The sequence below is a fragment of the Rhea americana genome, unplaced genomic scaffold (genome assembly GCF_003343005.1).
Source record: "Rhea americana isolate MKP2758 unplaced genomic scaffold, rheAme1 scaffold_2, whole genome shotgun sequence".
In the NCBI taxonomy this organism is placed as follows: Eukaryota; Metazoa; Chordata; class Aves; order Rheiformes; family Rheidae; genus Rhea; species Rhea americana.
In genome coordinates, this window is record NW_028186149.1 from 10,731,212 (window position 1) to 10,751,288 (window position 20,077).

Below are 20,077 nucleotides of genomic sequence, written 5' to 3' on the forward strand. Positions count from 1 at the left end.
GTGGGAGCCGTAAAAAGTCAGAGAAGGTTGTTGCCTGCGGATAGAGCTCCTCTTTYATTAGTGTTGATTTGTGTCTGATATCTGAAACTTTAAAAGAATTTAACTTGCATTTGAGAAGAGTACTTCACTGCCATTTTTGATTCTAAGTGAAACAGGCAACATCAAAATATTAATGAGGGTCTCTTTTGTCATTTGTTATATGGTTTTAGTAMAATGATGCTTCTAATCATGATTTACAGGTCTGAAGTGCTTCAGTGCTTGTTGTAGAAGTGCAAGTTTTGCCATTTATTGACTTCATAAAGAGAGCCCATAAAAGATTACGGTCAACTTTCTCAAAGGTTCCAATAATTTTCAGAGCTACCATAGATGCACGTGGTCTGTTGACTTCTTCAAAGTTCCATGTGTGCAACTTGTTGAAAAATCTCAGCTAAGAGACAGAGGCTCAGTCAGCTCTTACCATCTTAGAGGTTTAAAAGCAAGCACTTTGTCAGATCTACAGACTTAATGTCAAGTAGGAACTCTTCTAGTTGGCTCAGATTTATAATGTAGAATTAAGCATTGAGTCATTGCTTCCTATTTTAGAAGAGGAGTCAAAGGTAAGATTTGAGTTTACATGTGCTTTAAAACCCTGGATCTCAGCTTATGAAATACCTTTCTACAGYTKTAACTGTTTATTTCCAAAAGTGCTTTAATTACTTGAAAATATTTACAAAGTTGAACTGAATATAAAAATCATACCTATGTTCCCCCCMMAAAAATTTTACTTCCAAAATTCAGKCTCAGATTATTTTGYTAACTTTTTCCCCCAGACATACATGAAATCTGAATACAGATAGAATTCTGGAACAGTTTACGATCTACTAGATTTTGTTTTTAATGAAATCATTGAAGAGTAGCCTCCTTTCAATTATGCAGAAAGTTATAGATACTTCCTAATACAACAGAATAGGATGTTCACTACAGTTTTACTRAAAATAAATAGCTTCCAGAGCTGTTTGTTGTTCTGCTTTTGTAACTAACTGCTAGCCTTCTAACTGCTAGAGTCCRTGCCTGGATAGAGGAAAAATACATGAAATAATTTTTGCTTTATTTCTAAATAACTGGTGTTTAAAAGTCAGGACAGCATCAGTGGTAGCCAATTATTAAAGCAAAAAAAAAAAAATTTGGGGGGTATAGCAGGGTGGCAGAATCTGCACTTTTATCACCATGAAGTTAATTCAAAGGTAAACCAACATCTTATGAATGTCTTGATAAAGAAATAATGGCAGCACCTCTCAAGACCTGAATAAGTTTGGTAGATGTCAGTATGGTTGCTGCTACCTAGTTACATAACTGATGGCAGTTAAAATCTAAGCCAAGGCAATAGCTTTCAGCCTGTTCATCAGGACATTATTTTCATACAGATTTCATTCATGTTCTCTAGATTTGTAGTTTGTTCTCTTGGTGGGCATGGGGGTTAAAGAGTCATAATACAATGAAAGGAACATATAGCCAAGATATAAATTGGATGGTTCTAGAGAACTGGGCTTCATACATTTGGCTCTGGGTATTTTTTCATATGCTGAAAATGATTGGGCATAAACTTAATTGAGTTTTCACATGTCATCCAATAATACTTTGTTCCCCTAGGGTTCTTCTGCAACCCAGTCTCATCTATTTTCAGCAACTTCYGTTCACAAATGCCAAAAGACCAACTTAATGCTAACAAAGTGCCTAGCCTGGCAGACAAACCCTCAAGGAGGCAGCAAGAATTATCTATATTAGAGTGGCATTTCAGAACTAATCCCACATTCCAAGAAGTGGCATATCTGGGTTTAGCAATCTGCATTAAATAAGCAGAAGGTAAATTTGCAACAGAAGACTCCTCCTGTCCTCCATGAAGGAGTGTGTTATTTGAGAAGCCTTGCCCAGTAATGTGATGTCAGTCTGTGGTTGAGCTGAAGTCCAGTGGGCAACAGTTAGCATCATCTTGTTTGATTTCATTTTATTAGTTCTGCCTTTGATTTTTGTAATACAAAAAAAGGATGAAGCCATGAGGGGTTCCTAAGGCTGCAGAATTTGGAAATGTAGATATAGAAATTTTTTCTCTTCCTCTCTCTTTTTTTTTTCTTCTCCTTTCTTGGAGAGGAGGGCAGGCAGGCAGGGGTGGAGGTAGGGATAAAGATTTGCCTACATGGTGAGGAAGCTGATTTAACTGAGGTTCAGTATGACTTAAGGAGAATTGGCTAATATTATCCATTCAGATGTAGTTCTTTGAACTGACTTCCATGTTTTCCATTAAAATATATGATATCACGTTTCTTATGATCAATRTTGACTGACTGAAGCATCTCCAAGATTACATACTGCTCTCTGACATGTTTTCTGACTCTGACAACATCTGCAAAGGGGTTCAAATTTCAATTTGTTTAAATCCTAAATGGGTTCTAACTAGTCCTTCTTGGAAATCTTAAACTCTGGGGGATGAGGAAGGAGGGAAGCAGTAAGCGGTTTATGGTTAAAATTTTTAGAGGATAAAATTCCTAATGACAGTTTTTTTTTTAAAGCAACTAAAAGTGTTTTTTGCGTGCATTGCTTGGGGCGTTCATTTATTTGTTTTGGTGGGATGAGAAGAGTTTTGTGTGTATAAATAAGAAACTTCTCAGGTTCTGATTGGGGTCATATACTGGAACCCTCCCAACATCAAACTTCTGGTATAGTTCTAAATAAATATTTACCTTTAAATTTGGTACAATGGAGTAGACTTATTCAGCTGTTACACTCTGGCCATAGCATAACTAGAAGGAGCCTCAGTTTATTAGGGCCAAGAGTATAACTAGAAGGAGCCTCAGTTTATTAGGGCCAAGAGTCTATGAACCATGTGTGTTCAGTCCTGCTGTAACCCAGCTTTGTCCCCAGCCTCTGTTCACCTGCATTATTCCACAGTCTTTAGCAATCTCCTGCAAATGCCTATATTATCTACAAGGGAATGTAATACCAGTCTTCAAAAAACAAGCTATTTTCATTATGACACTAATGTTTGGCATTAATATTTCATATTATAACTCGCTAGGGAACTTTTCCTACACACATACRAATTCATGGAAACAAGTTGATGGATTGCAAGAGGCTTTGGCAGAATTTGGGGAATCAAGTATTTAACAAGCAAGATSGTACACATATAAAGAAAATCACAAGCAATAATGAGGCAGTTTAGAATCATTCCAAATCTTAACCTAGAACTCACTTATTAATTTCTGATCAATGAGAAGAACTTACTTTCCTTTTAAATAGTCTTTCCTGCTTTCCTGTGCTCCTGCAAYGTCTCATTGCCACAATTTATTGGAGAAAGAAATGTAAAAGTATTGTCAAAAGGGTTATTCTTGCATGTCTTGTGCCCTAGAGAGAACCAGGGAGTTTGAGAATTCTGGAGGAGTAAACTTAATCTTAGATGATTCCTGAGTAATTCTGCAGACACAAGAAGGCTGAGTGGTTCAGATTAAAGTCAGGATAAGAAGTTAAATTTAGGCTGTACTTTGATATGAAATCTTTGGAGTCAATACTAGTGTAAGCAATTTCTAGCYGTCCTTTGCTGTCTGTTTATGCCCCTGCGGTTTGCTGCCCCCTCAGCTGTACAAGTACCAGCATATGAAAACTGAACCTGGGATCTGATCTAGTTTCTGACAGATTTCTCTTTAAAACAGAGCTGAGGAAAGGAAAAGATGATAAAAAGATGGTGGAAAACTTAAACTGTTTTTGCTGCTGAGCATGTCATATTGTCAAATCGTGGCTTTGGAAATAGCCTTGAAACTGCTGGCTACCTGTGTCTTTTAACATATTTATGGAGTAGTTTTCCAAAGCAGATTTAAAATATATATATATATAGCCTACAATCAGAATTAATTTAAAGGTTGTGTTTTGTAAGAAAGTGGGAGTTAGGTCCTCTACTAGTTGATCCAGGCTTGATCCCATAAATAACATGGTCTGGGGAATACAYGTTAGGCTTCCCAGACTAAAATATGTGACATATGAAAGGCCAATTCTGGGAGCTAAATCCAATTCCAGCTTATCAGTCTAGGCAAATATAGTGGGATCCTCAGAAACAGTCTGTGTTGAGAGAGTGTTGAATGGAAATAAACTAAATAAACTTTCCCGTATGGCTCATTGAGAACACCAGGGTCTTGTGTTTGAATGTCTGAGACCTCATCTGGATTCGCTCAGTAAAATGTGGATTTATACAAGATATTGCTTCTTTCTGACCATTTTTGAGAAATTCTCTCATCAAGAGAGAAATTCATAGGGAGCAAGTGTAATCATATGAAATATGCCCTGATTAATAGGGACCACCGTATTGCTTGTTTGACACTTAGAAATATCTGTTATTTATTCCTGATGAGACAGTTCTCAATAAGAACCTACAACTGTTAATGGTTACTTCTAAAGACTTGCCTATTAGCTTGCCCATCTGGGATTCAAGCAAGTGTGTGTGCAAGGAGGGGGTCCTCTTCTTGTGCCCATTAATAATTTTTTAGTGATGCAAATGCAAATCAAAATGATTGCGTTAGGGATAGAGGCATGATTCAAATACAGGGAAACTTGGATTTCTGGAAGAGTATCCTGGCTGGATGATTATCACTTCCCTAGGTAAAGGGTAGGGGAAAATGGTTCAAGCAGGTAACAGCTTCTTAATTTGCTTTCTCAGCCTCGCATCACCCACATATGGAAGAAGCAAAATCAGGTTAACACCCAAATTTAAACATAGTAGGGGTGTGTTCTCATGATGTCAGTCATAAAAGTATGTGTAAAGCAGCATGTATATTCTGGAAGAGAAGCTAACTGCTGAAGCCAAGAAACATAGTCTGGCACAAATCTTATTACCAGTCCAAAAAGACTTGATGATACACAGATAGGTGTAGCATAACAGCAGGAAGAAAAAGGAAAGGGGGGTTGGGCGGCTGTCTGTCTGTCSACGATGCTATAGCACCAGCCAGTGCCAGCTAGTGCTTGCTGTTGGGAGCAGCTAAAACGAGTAGCAGTGCAATTCCACAAAGCCACCGCTTTCCGTTTCGYGCCACGTTCCAACTCCAGCAAGTTTCTGTGCATGGTGAGGATCTGCCAGATCCTCAAGAGAGATGCCTCAAATTATCAGGAGTTCAGATCATATTCAGAGAAATGTAAACCTGTTGTCTCTGTAATTGCTGTGATTTTTATCAGAAACATTAGGACTTCCTTGCAAGGAAATTATTAAAGATGATTTATGGGAAGCATGAAGTTACTGCTTCTAAAGACTTGATGGGGTAACATGTAAGAATTGATTGCCAGTCATTCTAAAATTCACTTGGAAAATAAAATGCAAAGAGAAATAGAATCAGTTTTAATAACTCTATAGTCAGAATAGACAYATTCTGTATGTATCTGCCTTTTTCTTATGATAAGATTCACAGTATATAAGGAACCAGTAAAATCCTACTGGTTTAATTTAAAGGACAAATTTTTCTCTTTGGTTTGTTTATCGATTACAACTCATGTTACTGGGGTAAACATACCATACACCAGAAGGAAAAACAAGCCTGTCTATTGGCAGACAAGAGCACAGAGGCCTAATTCAGCAAGAACCTAACACTAGACCTTTGCAGTGCCCTGGTTTGGAGGAAGGGGAAGAAGGATTAGGGAAGTTCCTGCCTCTTGAAATTATCATTTCKTATACATACATGTATTTTCAGCATTTTGAATTTATTTTATGTGTATATCTCTTCAAGCTCATTGCTAAACATTTTTTTCCTCTACAAGAGGGATGCAGCTGTCTTTCAGGGATATACGTGTCACAAGAGCAAGCAGAAAGAGGGGAATGTTGCAGGGAGAAGAACAGAATAATACAACTGGTGCGGAAGGTGCTGACCTCCTATGAATAGTGCCGCTCTGTAGGAGAGACCAAAAGGAGCTCTAGTCTAGTGCTCTGTGTTTGGTAGCCTTGCACTGCTCTCAAGTTAACCCTATGTGCATTTGAGCACCAGCCTTAGAARTCTTAACCAGGCACATTCCTAATGCAGTTATTTGTAGGGCCAGAGCCAGGAAGTCAAAGTAGGGGATTGCTTAGGGCAGGAGACTGCCAGAGGCAACAAAAGTAGCCAAGACCCTGTTTCTATTTTGTCTATCCCAGAGTCCTTGATAATCAGACTTATCACTGCAAAAAAAGTGGTCTGAAGGTGTGGGAAAACAGCTGCTATGTCCATTGCCCTTGCCATGGCTGGACTGATTGGCACTGATCCTATTGCAGAATCCCAGGGATGGCAATTGAATTCCCACCCCCCATGCCAATCTAGGAAGCCTTGAGCTAGATTCTTGCCTTCTCTTTGAAGATGACCGTGGCATATTCTCTCTTTCTAAACACTTAGTTGCCATGCAAAGCCGCCACTTAACAATTCTGCTGTTACCTTCATGTTGTCAATCCACTGACACTTGTAAGAATTAGGAAAGTTTTCAAACATAAAGAAAATTAGGATAAGAATGAGCAGAAAAATTGCTTGTCTAATCTATCCAAAGCTATGTTATTACTGCTTAATATCTCGGTGCGGGAGTGGGGGTGTGGGGAAGGAGAGCGTGATGAATGACTGAGGAAGGACGTGCTTCAGTAGAGCTCTAGTTTGGTCTGCAAATTAAGCCAAAATGAATTGGGCAGAAACATACTTTGAAACAACGTCCTCCTGCCCCCTCCTTTTCCCCTGAGTACCTTAATGATTACAAGATGTGGGATACATATCCACAGCAGCAACAAGAGCCTGCCTCTCAAAGAGGAGAAGAATATGGGACTGCACCCAGAGGAAACATAAGTTAGCCAACAGGCTCTTAACATTAAAAAGTACTATCAGCAACAAGGGATTGAAATACCACACATGTATCAAAGCCAGGATTTGCTTCTGTATTTTTATTGTGGTGTTAAAAGTCCAAAGTAGCCATTCTCGAATAGATGGACAATTGTTCTTTTTTCCTTAAGGCCTGTATTAAAGGCCCCAAACTTGCTGACTTTTCTCCACTCATAACATTAGTATAATACTCCTTTATGTTCCCTAGTCATGAAGTGGCTTTCTAAGACTTACTCCCACTTTACAGTCAAGGAAACTGAGGCACAGAGAGGTGAAATTACTCCTGCCATTGGCACTAGTTAAACTAGGTTCTTTGAAATCCAGTCTGATGCCCATTTCATTGATTAATGCTGTATATATGGTGAGCAGCCTTTTGTCTCCTTTTCAATKACTCTTTCCTGTTCTTGGAAGTAAAGTAAATTTAAAAGAGAGGCAGAAAGAGAACATTGTTTTCATGAAACAACGTAAATCTTTCTTCCTGTGCCTCATCATTTTCTTTTTTGAGACATCTGGAAGAAAAAGACTATATATTTTCTATGCCTTGCACACTCTACTGTGAATGTATTTGTTCTAGCTGTATTGCAAGGGTATGGTCTCACCAAACAGTGTTTTTCAGATCAGTCCTGTTTGTCTTACAGATCAAAGGATTCACTGTTTTGCTCTTGTGAGGTTACTGGGCTCAATTTTCTTTTGCATGACTAATACTCTGATATCAGCACTCAGTAGTTCATATTATACCTTGTATACAGAATCTTCCTTGTGAAGGGAGATCACCTCTTTGCTGATCTAGCTATTTTATTTCTTCCTATACTCATAGAAGAGCTACTCTGCGCACAAAACCACGTTTGATATTTCTGGAGTAAAGCAGTGTTGCAGTGGGACAGAAATCCTACTGTCTCTTATCTTAGCCTAGGCCTGCCAGTACTGCGGATGTTTGAAATGAGGCACTGGCCCCAGAGATGGAGAAACTTTTTTTTTTTTCTTTTCCTTGTGTGTTTTTTTTTTTAACCTTTTAGGATCCTTAAGAGTTGCTGTGAATTTAAGTGGGCTAGCTGCTTTGCACTAGGTAGATATGAAGTCAGGCCTATGAGTGRTAAATTTGTCTCCAAAAGTTTCCTTTCTCTTCCTTCTCACTGGGCTGCCTCGCCTAACAGACACAGTGCAAAGATGAGACCAACGTCCTCATCTTTGTACTGATGTTAGCAGCTGTAAGAGTAACATCAGAAGTAGTGTCTTCAGTTTCTAATTAAGCTGAATTCTCAACCATTTTCTTAATAATGGTATAGTATTGCTTAGGTTATGACCAAAATTGTAGTCACACTTCAGTACTGAGGTTTTAACTAACGGGTTAGTGTGTGTGTGTTTTGGATGTAGATTTTTTTTCTCTGACAGGTAGATCCACGATGCTGCAGATACAACCAGCTACAGCGTGGTGTGATTTATTCCATGGTGGTTTTACCAGCAAGAAAATGAACACTGGCTACCTTTTTTTTTTTTTTTTTTTTTTATCCAGAATATGGACAGTTTTCTTATCTCATTACTGCCTGCAGAATGATTATAAACTGAATACTGAATTCATCTACAATCTATCACATTAGCCAAGGGTATTCTATGAATAGCTTCAAGCCAGTGCTAGCTTTGGTGAAGATATAAAAACAGAATATCAAAGTCAGCAGTAACTTTCAATAATATGTTCCAGGGTTAGCTAATGTAGATCAAAGTCTTCATCTATATAATGTGTCAAGTGACAACAAATTATAGATCATGTATAGATCATATACCTCCATCAGCCAAAGTAAGATTTAGCAATGGATTAAGTGGTTTGGGATGCATAAACAGAAAATAAGTGTGTGTGTGTGTGTGTGTGTAAGTAGAGGTGTACTTCTTAATGAAGAATTTCCAATGATTTCACTTTCTCAAGCATCATTGACTCTTTTTTTTTCAAGAAATGAAGAAATAGGTTTGTAATTTCCAGTCCAGATTAGACATAAATTTTACTTAACAGTAAACAGACAAAATATATTTTCCTGGCTTTCAGTTTTTTTTCTAAAAAGGAATCTACATTAATTATCCTCTAATAGTTATGCTTTATAAGTAAAATGAAAATCTTCATTCATATTGGTCATACTTATTTTGGCTGTTAGAGATCTGCTATTAGCTGCCTTCCCACACCTGGAGATAAGAAAGTAGCGCTCCAGARGCTTTATGCTACTTGAATGTATAAACTAAAGTGTCAGCATAGGTAATCAGATCTGAGAATGTGCATGTACCTAAGAAGTCTATAATAAACTACTCACTGGATAGGATTGCTAAACACAAGTCCTCACTTCATATGCTTTCGAACATGCATGCGCTACAGACGCTGTAGTGCTATGTGTAATTACACACGTGCACAAAACTTTAATGCAACTATTTTTCTGCCTTATCTCTTATTCCAAACCCTTCTTTCATTGCTATCTCTTTTTAGTGCTGTCATTCAGAAGCTGACAGACTCTGATGAAAGGATTTGGAGTTCTCAACACTCAAATTTAAATACCTTTCCTTAATTCTTTTGGATTATCTCATAATTTTTTTTTTCCTATTTGAAATAGGATCATCTATACTAATTTTAAACAGGAAATCTTTGATATTTTTCATGGTTCATATGGAAGCATCTTCATTACCCTAATAGTGAGTCATGATTATCTGATTAGATTTATTTGAATTACTTAAGAGGTGTTCTGACTTCCATTTTCTCAGTTGAAGTAAGAATCATCCCCAAACTATGGGGGTTGGGCAAAGGCATCCTCTGGGGACCTAGAAACCTTCAAGATCAGCGTACAAAAAATCCCAAGGAACCCCCTCTCCTCTTCTCCTGCCCGGCCATCTCAAGAGGTCTCTCTTCTTTGGCAAGACTAGAGAGTACTTATTTTGACAAAAGGTAGTGGTAGCCGTGCGTGGAAGGCCGACAGCTCTAGTTCAGGTGGGGATATGCAGCAGGCACACAGRCAGTCTAACACTGGTGCAGGAGTTGCTTCTCCTCTGTTACCTTCGCTGCTCCTGTGTGATGGTATCCAAGCTGACTTTAAGGARGGTGCTGTGTGGATGCACAAGAACCAAAGGCATCTCTAGGCTTCCTTTTTCCAAGGAACCCTTGGCCCTTCACAGAGGACAAGACAGCTGAGGCAGGGGCAGTATTCGTGGAAGGGATCACAGAYAAAAGAGGCAATATTTGCCCCAGGAACCCCTCCTCAGGTACTAGCAGAGGCCATGGRGAAATACGGCAAGAACCAGGAGTATGTATTCTTCAGGGGAGAAGGCTGGCAATACAATTAGGTAATCAAAGAAGATGCAGCATAAACAGTGTTAAGAGCTTTGGGGGGGGGGGGGGAACTATTCATTTGTACATATCCAAGGTTGGTTTTTGTGGCAGCCACTGCCCAAAGAGTGGGGATAGGCAGCCTCGTGGGACAAGAGTGAGGGGTTAGAGACTGGAGTGTAAGACTTGGTAAGTCAGATAGATGAGTGTATATACAGGGCATGGGAAAAGATCAAGCAGAACCCAAGCCGCTATAGAAAAGAAGTGTCAACAAACCTTAAAGCTTTGGATACCGCTGACTTAATACTAAATCTTAGTAGAAACCTGAAAGCAAAGCAGCCTGTACAGATTAGGAGTAGACAGTCCTTTGCTATTTTTAGCTTTGTTATGGTATCTGGCTTCAGTGCAGTAGGCATAGGGGAAAGAAAAATCTCTCAAGACTGTTTCATYCTGGTTCTCTAGGAAGTAAAAGGAAAGAAATCCTCACACAGATTATTGTCCTGTGGCTGCAGAAGAAAACTCAGCCCTAGCTTCTGTTTCCTCACATGAGAGGTCTAGAAAATCTACACAAAATTAAGATCCTCAGTTAGATTTGTCTCTAAACCTGAAAACATGAAAAATCCTCCATTTATTGTTCAAGAGAACTGGGTTGGTGAGAACAGGATACACTCAAGGCACAGGTGTGTGGCCATGACTTTGCAAAGCTCTGCTGCTGCTGTAGTAGCCATGGTAAAAATTGCAGGAACTGGCCTATTTCACCTGGTAGAGGTGAAACTACTTGTATTGAATATTTCTCATTCTCTTAAATCCAGTTTTCTTGAACACAGTTCCAAGCAATTTTAAGGAGGGCTTGGCTGGAAGGTGCACGCGTGCACACACACACACACACACACACACACACACACACACACACACCAACTTAATGAAAATGGTCATATTTCAATTGAGCTTAATTGGACTGGTATGTAGACAGTTAAAATTCTGCTTTCAAATACGCATCAGACTAAACTCTGCGTAGAGATGCAATCTGATAGCTTTGTAACCAGCCTGCAACACTCGCGGCTTCACAGTGAGACTTCTTTCCATCCATGATAATGCCACGATGTTTCCCTTGCTGGCATTAGCTTGTTACTGTTTCAGTGTAGGAATGCTGAGGACTCAGTAGATTAACCAACTGAAATATGTTAATTTAAAGGGACATTAACTTGCATATCAGATCGCTTAGAAATTGCAATMTTAAAAAATAAACAACAACAACACTTGATCTGGTTAGGCATTTTAGAGTTGTCTGACTTGTAGGAGCRAAGTCCTCGCTAACGTGCAGCTCCCTGTGGAAGGCTGAGCACGTGCAAGGAAGAGGATGGGAGAYGCTAAAGACTGCGGAGGAGGTATTCTGATCCCGGCACCTAGCGAGGCGAAATGATTAAGTACACTTCAGCTTTGTTTGCTGCTTACAGGAGAAGAGCTGGCAATTACTGCCCAAAGTTTAGAAATGCTTTAGAGACCGCGGTACGATATTGGATAATCTGGGTAACCTTTCTGCTCAGGGTTAGCAGTTCAGAGTTTTGTCTAGCAAGAGACATCGGTGTTTGCTTCATCGCGCCTTGGGATGCCTCCTCCCTTTAGCGGAGGTAATTTCACAGGCGAGGCGCTGAGCACGGCTGGCGCGCTGCAGCTTGCCGCCCGCCCGCCTGTAACGCGCGGTCTGTCTGCTGCCTGTCGTCGTGGCCCTTTGCCCGCTCGCGCTCCGGCGGCTGCGCCGAGGAGCAGCTCGAGCGGAAGCCTGCYGCGCGAGCCGCCTCTTCGCAGCGCTGGCGGGAGGCTTTCCGGCCGCGGCGGCGCTTTTGTGCTGCAGCGGATTTTGAAACTCCAGGCGGCGAAGGAGCCCACCAGCCCGAATAAGCTCGCTGCTGCAGGAACCGGGTGGTGGCTGGAGTCTTGCCACCTTTTTGGTTATGCAAATCGGGAATTAYGCAGAAGAGCTATTTGATTCTTGTTTTATTTTTGCTTAATCAGTTGTCAGCATGTTTRTACAGTGCAGTCACCATCACTTGTCAGTGCTCTGCCCTGGCTCTGCGTGGGTGGCGGAGTTGGGAGTTTATCGCGGGGAAGGGCCGCTCTTGGAGAGGCAGCGGGGTGAGGCTGGCGGGAGAGCAGCATTCCCCGGAGGCGCGGGGAAACCACCTTCCCGACCGGGCACCGCGAGCCTGATGAGGCAGASAAGAAATCAGAAACTGCCAACTCATAAATGTGCCTATTAAGCCCATGCCAAATCTGCCCCATTACGTGCTGGCTTCTCCTAAGAGAGATTCCTGTCTTACTCTAGATCTGGCCAACTTTCATTAACTTTATCATCTGTAACTGGGTTATTCTGAATTTGCTCCACCCTAAGGTTGGTATGTGGTGCAGCACCCGTGGGGCAAAGCCTCCCTCATGGTAGGAGGAGAGAAGGATGATGGCAGCAGGAGAACAGAGGTTTAAGGTTGCTTTTGCCAGGTGGACAAGGAAAGTCAGTATAATCTAGGTGCTGTAGGCCAGGAAAGACTGGGACTGGAATAAGTGAGAATGGAAGAACTGCTTCTTTTAGGCGGATACAGACTATAAAACTCACCATCCTTATTGGGAAATGACTGAGTGAAACTAGTGGTGTTGACCCACTTGTTCTCATTAGGATGGATCCTATTGGGGCTCAGGGCTTACACTGGCACAGGAAGCTATAATTCACATTTCACAACACTAGCTCTTGTAAATATGATGTAGAAATCAATAAGTTGATTTTTTTTTTAACTCACGTTCTAGTTTTCAGGTTATTAAGAAGTTCCTCAAATCCTGCTTCGTACAGCTCTTACTGTGTGTTCTGTCGTATCGCCTCTAATTGCRTGCTGCATCTTAAAAAGATGCACTCTCTTCCTCTCTTGAATTACAGAAACTCTGAAGGAAAAGATTATTTAATTCTCAAATCACCATGAATCATGACAGCTGTGGTAGCTCATGGAGACAAATTGCTAGTGTGTGTTTGGGTGGTTTTTTTGTTGTTTTTGTTTTTTTTTTTTTAAACTCCAGTATCTTTACTGTATGAAGGTATCTTCAAACAGTGTGTAAATGATGTATCCAGTGTCTACCAAACATTGGTCCCCCACCAAAGAATAACTATGGATTTACGCTTGCTAAAACTTAGGCTTGCAGAATATATGAAACAATATCTCATTTCTTCAGCAATAGTAGAGTTTTGCTTTTTTGTTTCTTGGTTTTTATCTCCTTTTAATCTCAGAACTGGTGGCAGGTTGGGAACAGTACTTTGTTCCTGGTGGCAGGTTGGGAACAGTACTTTGTTCTCATAAATGAGGAGAGTTGTAAACATTGATTAATCTTCATGTAAATTCCTTTTGCCACAGCCCTGCTGACAGATCATTATCCTCGCGAATGCCTGTCTCTTTAGCCATACTGTCTTATGACTTTTGTCATACCCTGTTAAGTAAGCCGGGTTGTGCGTGGCTTGGAGAGGAGAACAATGGAGACCTGGGTGTTGTAGCTGGGAGTGTTGGCACATTAATAGATGACACCTCTTGCCACTTACAGAAGCAAGAGCAATACTAAATCAGTTCATCAGCACAGGGCTCAGCAGTGTTGTTTTGGCTGGGTTTATGATGGCTGATGAGACGCGAAACTAAACTGTAACAGTTGCTCAGCTCCTTGCATGATTGTTAACCCTGGTGTCCTGGCCAAGTTCCATTTTGGGTCATTATGTTGTCCTTTCTACTGTTTCCCCCTGTAGTTTCAGCTGGATTAATTCTTTTTTACTTCCTCTTCTGGAAACTGCTATGCAGCACTGCTGGCACTCTTCTTTGGCATCCCAGAGGCTGAATGCATGTCAGTGGTAGGTGGACTTCATTTAAAGTCTGTTGAGCACTTTGTATCTAAAAAGATGAAAGGACTAAATAAGGCAAGAGTTATCACTGTTGTTCAATCACAAATAGAAAGTAGTTCCTATTATCATTGTCCTGAGGCTGACAGCTGATGCTAAAGGAGAGGAAAGGGTATTTTGAGTTAGCTTTGGTTTTCAGATTCACCCATTCATATTGCATCTGAAAGCCTGCATGACAACAATGTTTTTATTCTAGTCACTACTAACGAATAATGCATGTATCATATGGCAGGATCTCAAAGCTATCCGTGCCAGCTAGAGATGAAAATTGTTGAGTTCAAGTTCCTCTGCACAAATTACATCTCTCAATTAGAACGTACACACTAAGGAAGTTACTGTCTTTCCCCACTAGCCTAAGTTATTGGTAGCAGCAATGTGTATATATACAAAACAGGCAGATGCACAAGCCAGTTTTCTCTGGCTATGGTCTTAAATATAATGAAGCAACGCTGTTCTGAATGGTAAACAGCATATGAGAAACAGCAGATAAAATAGAAATGACTCCAAATATGACTGTGCCCTGTAATTTACATGTATTTACAGAATATCAAATACTCAACATTACTTAAAAGCCTTTTAGCTTTCAGCAATCATTGTCAAATGCTTTTGTCCATTGTTGTATTATGTTGTTAAGCAACCTCTGTTCTATATTATCGTAAGCTTCCTGCTAATACTGTGCAATAAGAGTCTTTGTCCTTTAGTTGAAGGTGTGGGACTAAGTGTTACTTGGAGAAAACAAATGAAATGAACATGCTGACCTTATTACAAAATAGGTGGTTGTCAAACAAATATTTCTAGAAACAATCTGATAAGAAATGGGCAGTATGACTTCTGTTCAGCCTGTAAACACTTTGCATAAGTGTAATTAAGGACAAAAGCTTTTTTCTTTTCCCACAGTCAATTTTAGTTACAGACAGTGGAAGGGAATAGTATTGTATTTCTTTTTGAGGGTTGAGAGTTGACTATAGTGTTTGAAGAAGATAACAACAGAACCAGAACTGAGATTCTCTACAGAAAATGAGATGTAAGAATATCTTTTTATCACAGGTCACATTCTGTCTTAGAGAAGATTCAAATGGCCCATCCTAAGGGATGGTATTGCCAAAAACTGCAATACAATACTTAGTGTCCTCTCACTTTCAAGAAATTTTATTGTAAAGTCAGTTGCTCTTGGCAGAAGTGTACAAGCAGCTTACGGTAGTTACTATGTAGCATAAATTTATTGGTGGGTGGCAGGGGGGAAGGTTAACTCAATCAAACGTAGAGATATTAAACACCACTGTATCTGTTTTTAGTTTTTGAGTAAAGCTGCAAAATGAAGAAAGTTTTCTTTTGATTAAAAAGTTTCCAGGAATTAAACTCATAGATAATTTAGATTAGAAGGGACCTTAGTACATACAAATATTAGGATTATATACCATTTGGGCACTGGTTATATGAACGCATTACTTTATTGATGAGCTGACTTCTTTTGGGCTCATTTGTTTTTCTCCAAGAAAAAGGAAAAGTATACTACTTGTTAAGTAACTCTACCAATTATGACTGCCTGCATTTAGCATCTARCTGTATAAAAATAGCGGAAAAAGGAGTGAAGCAGTGAAGATCATGACTGCAATGTGATTAGTAAATTTATATAAAAATCTATTTACTATATTTTTCTATATACTTACTATATTTTTATACATTTTATACATATATGGAGAGAGCATGGTTTTGCAAAGAGTCAAATCTTGTTAGGGTTTTTTGCTTGTATTAGAATGCCAGGGATTTTTTCTGAGGCTATTTAAAATGTTTTACAGAAATTGAAAAAGTATCACTCCTAACAGTCAAATCACATCAGCATTAAAGAAAACATGGTGTTTTGAAATTTGGCTGAAGGGTTAAGAGTTTGGTTTGATGAGGTGTCCAAGAAGGCTAGTTGCTAKCTCCTTTCTCTTTCTAGAGGAGAGAATAATAAAGCATAATCTATGAATTCATTAATATATAATATATTCATATATATTTGGAGATGTTGTGAATGCTACTGAAGACAAATTATAAAATAGGACCTAAGAAAACTTCAAATAGCAGCAGAAAATTGAATTTGGACAATGTTAAAGCTGATATGCCTTGGAAAAACATAGCACAGTGTAAGAGTTTTGAAAGGTTCAGGGAACTCTGTTAGTGAAAACAGCCTAGACTTGAGTATGCAGGGAGGAATGACTCATTTTTGCCCGCCTACACGAGTGGCACAGTGTAGCAGGGTTATGGAGTGCGACAGTGGCTCTACTRTAGCACCAAAACCATTTAATCAACACAGCTAATACATTTGCAAATGAGAAGGCATCTGAAGAAGAATTTGGGCATGCGAAGAGATAACGTGCTATATTGCAGATAGGACTGGCATACGAACTGTAGGCTGCCTAGCCTGCCGGATCCTGTGGTCGGCACTTTGTCTGAAGGGTCACAGCAAAGAAGAGTAAAAAACTGTGGGCTGAAGCAGTTATTCTGACAGGCTGATAACCCAGGTGCCTGTGGCCTGTCTTTCTTCTTCACCCACCCCCTCCCACCTTTTGTAGGATCTGATACTATCACAGAAATGAATGCATGTTCTATCATATGAATAAAATGTGCATAGGAGGAGATCTTGATAAAGGAAGTACATAATTCTAGTTGCAGGGTGGCAGCTGATGTGTGTCAGATCAAGTGACTAGAGTGCTTGGATGGTCTGTCAGAGCTGACACATACTCATGTGGCAGGGTGTACTTGTGTATTTCCTTGCGACAGATACTCTGGTCTTAGGTACTAGTTTTCACATAAGGTTTGCAACAATTCCTCCTTGGGATTTATGCAGGCAAGGTCCTTTACTTAAAAGTGCAAAGTTATTTCCATCCCTGTGGATGTGCTCTTACCCAATAGCTTAGTGATTTCTAATTTTTTCTTCTCTTTTGTTCTCATCTTTGAGTTACTGCCAGATGTATGTACCTACCTCTTTCTGCCAAAGAGGCCATAACTGGTTGCCAGCCCTGACATGTCCTCAGYGAGTGTTAATCAGAGCAAGTGTTGTTATTCTCCTTTCAAGTAACTTTTTTCAGGCAACTCTACTAGGCCAGTCTAGCTGGGAAGTATCTACTTTGAAAATCCGCACAAGACTTGATTACACTTAGTGACATCATGGCTAAGAAAACCTGGAAGGTGTCAGAATTCATGCAAGCGAAGGAAACAAATTTCATGGAATTTTGAACAAAACTGTTGAATATGTACTGAGAAAGCATTTTGTTGCATCAGAAGGATTTTCTGAGCCAGAGCTCAGAGTCCTGTCTCTTTACAGAAAATTTAGAAAGCCTTATCATACCAGAGCGCTTCATCTCTTTGGTAGAAGCTTCAGGGGATGCATGAACTAGAAATCTGAAAGCTCCCAGCCCCTTTGTGGACTCTTGGCTCTGGCAGCCACATGCAGGGCAGGAGCAGAGCATCAGATGCCTGTGGACAGCTGCTGCCACTGAACCTGCAGGTACTTTCAGACTTCAGGTGCTCCTAAGGCTAAGGACCACCTCAGAAGGTTTTGAAAGCCACAGTTCTGGACAAAGATAAGTAAAATGGAACCTCATCCTTTTTTTATTTATATTTTTTGGTATGAATGGATGAAGTGGCATTGTAGGACCATTAGGATGCCAGACAGAATAGCAGGAAGGAGAAAAGGGCCTGCGTCCTTTTGCAATCCTTTTTTTTGAGTTTGAGAAGCAACCAGAGGGAAAACCATGGAGGAAGCTGGTAGCACCTCTTTGTAGAACTGATTTGTGGCCTTTTCCTGGTTAATACTGTTTTTTTTCTTAGGCGTGCTATTTGTTAGGGTTTTTATCTGGTTGAAGAAGGCAATTGGCCAAGGATCCTAGGGATCCCTACAAGCATAGCATAAGTTTCTCAATGATCCAACATGACATTCTGGCCTCCAGTTGTTTGTGTGCATATGTGTTTGAATGATGAAGTTAAAAACAGAATAGGGAGAGGCTTAAATATATAAAACAAATGGCTATGTTTAACTCAACCTGATTCTGAAAATACAAAATTGATAGAGAATTTGGCAAGAGGTGACGTGCTGTTTCTGCTTAGTTTTACTTCCAAGTGTTGATTTTCTCTTAAAAGATATTTTTTTCCAGAATATCTTGGAGTAATCTAAAGATTTTGCTAGTTTAGCATAAACTTTGGGTTCAGTCAAACTCTTTCCAAGTCTCTTATAAATTCATATATACACAAATTAAATGCTGCAGTTTAGATTTTATATTTTAGGAGAAAAGGAAGGACTGAAAACTGTCAAATGTATAAAAGGAGATGTGTTGCTACCACTTCTCCCAATGAACTATAAGGACAATAATATTGCATAGAACAAGTAATGAGGAACTCTGCTAGAACTTACTGTTAGATGCCAAAAAAAAAAACAGTTCTGGATATGTTCACTGTCATACCCAGAAGGGAGCTCTGAAAGCTTGAAAGCTTTCAACAGTGAAAATAGCATCACCAAAATTATAGTCCACTTTGAGACTGAATCCTGTAATGCTTATAAAGTGAGTTAATAATCTTAGATGTGGAGAGAAACAAAAAAAGTTGAAGTTATGTAACAAGACTTGACATACACTTTTAAAATGTTTTGTTATCAGTAGCTTTTCCAGTAGAGGTATTCAAGCACAACAAAAGACTCCTTTTACAAATAAGATATAAAAATGAAACCATCTTTGGTCCACTGTAGGCAAAGGATTAGCTATAATCATAACTAGGCAACAGTTGTTTTGTAGCACTGTAATTGTARTGAAAGTTCATAATCTGCTGCTTTTCTTGCAAATCCTAATTTACAGATGTTGGTAGGAATGGAGGTAAATGTAGTTCTACCATAATCTACTTTCTGTCAGATCTCCACAAGCACAAAAATGAAAATAGGTTATTGCATTAGGAGAGGATTTGTTATTTATTTATTTAAAGGATCTTTTAAAGCGAACTATCTGATAATCCTTCTAGCACTTGCAGGCTTCCTGCTTAGAAGTGCTGTAAAATGAAAATGAAAGCACCTTCTAAAGGCTTAAATTTCTCTTAAATTGGCAGAGTTGCTAGAGAAGAGCTGCCCTGCACTCAGAGCTGGAGTACTGAGGAACAGCCAGCCCACTGTCCCATCTGCTAGGCAGAGACCATGCATCAGCCTCTGCTGTGTCCTACAAGCCTACAAACTTTGCCTTTTCTCTTTCCTCTTCCTGACTGAAAATGGATACAACTGAACAATTCATCTTCTGCTTCCAGAATAAATTATTTTAGAAGCACTGATCTGAAGTCTCCTTATGATCTGATTTGGGAACATATTGGTATTAAAAATKATTTCAGCTAAGTGATTGCTGTTGTTGTTTGGGTCTTTTTTTTTTTTTAATCTGCTCCTGATTTCATCAGTGTTCTTTAGATAAGATGAATTAAGTTACTTTCATCCACCGAAGTTTGATAATGTGTTGCTAATGCAACTAGTTTTGACTGGAAAGCCTTTATTCTGAATAATTATGCATTCTGTTCAGGACCTCACTGATGGGAAGCAAAGTRTTTCTTTCCTTCATTTGCAGTACTTAAGTGCAGAGCCAGATGGGTCCAGTAGCTAGAGCTATAAAAGAAGCTCTCCTATGCCTTTSGTTGGAAGTTCAATACTGTTGCATCCCTAATAGCAGCTGCTTCTGTTTGAACTCAGGGTTATGAAAGATGAACTGCATTAAATGGTAAATCATTAAATATCAGCTGAGTAAAAGCACTGCGGTGTGTTGGCCTGCCTAAATCACCAGCATCTGTCTCCTCACATGCAAAGAGTTGCTCTTTACGATAACGCAGTGGAACCTGACAGAAGGCCAGTGCTCAAAGCCACACAAAAAACCTCAAATAGCTTTTTTAGGTTTTCAGCCACTGGGTGACTGGTGATCAATGATCAGCAAATACCCAGCTGAAGGATGGATGAAACAATGTTTTGTTGAAATTCCCAATGTGTGTGCACATGTGTGAAGCACATAG

The 20,077-nt window shown here is 39.6% G+C and overlaps 1 long non-coding RNA gene across 1 annotated transcript in view; it reads left to right on the plus strand.

Annotated features, from left to right (window-relative positions):
• The window catches only part of LOC146596727 (uncharacterized), a 54,042-nt gene extending 34,624 nt beyond the window's left edge, over positions 1-19,418 (plus strand). Inside the window, exon 2 of the long non-coding RNA XR_014895672.1 lies at positions 19,142-19,418. This is a non-coding gene — a long non-coding RNA (uncharacterized LOC146596727). The remainder of the gene's footprint in view (positions 1-19,141) is intronic.
• The last annotated feature ends 659 nt before the right edge of the window (positions 19,419-20,077 follow it).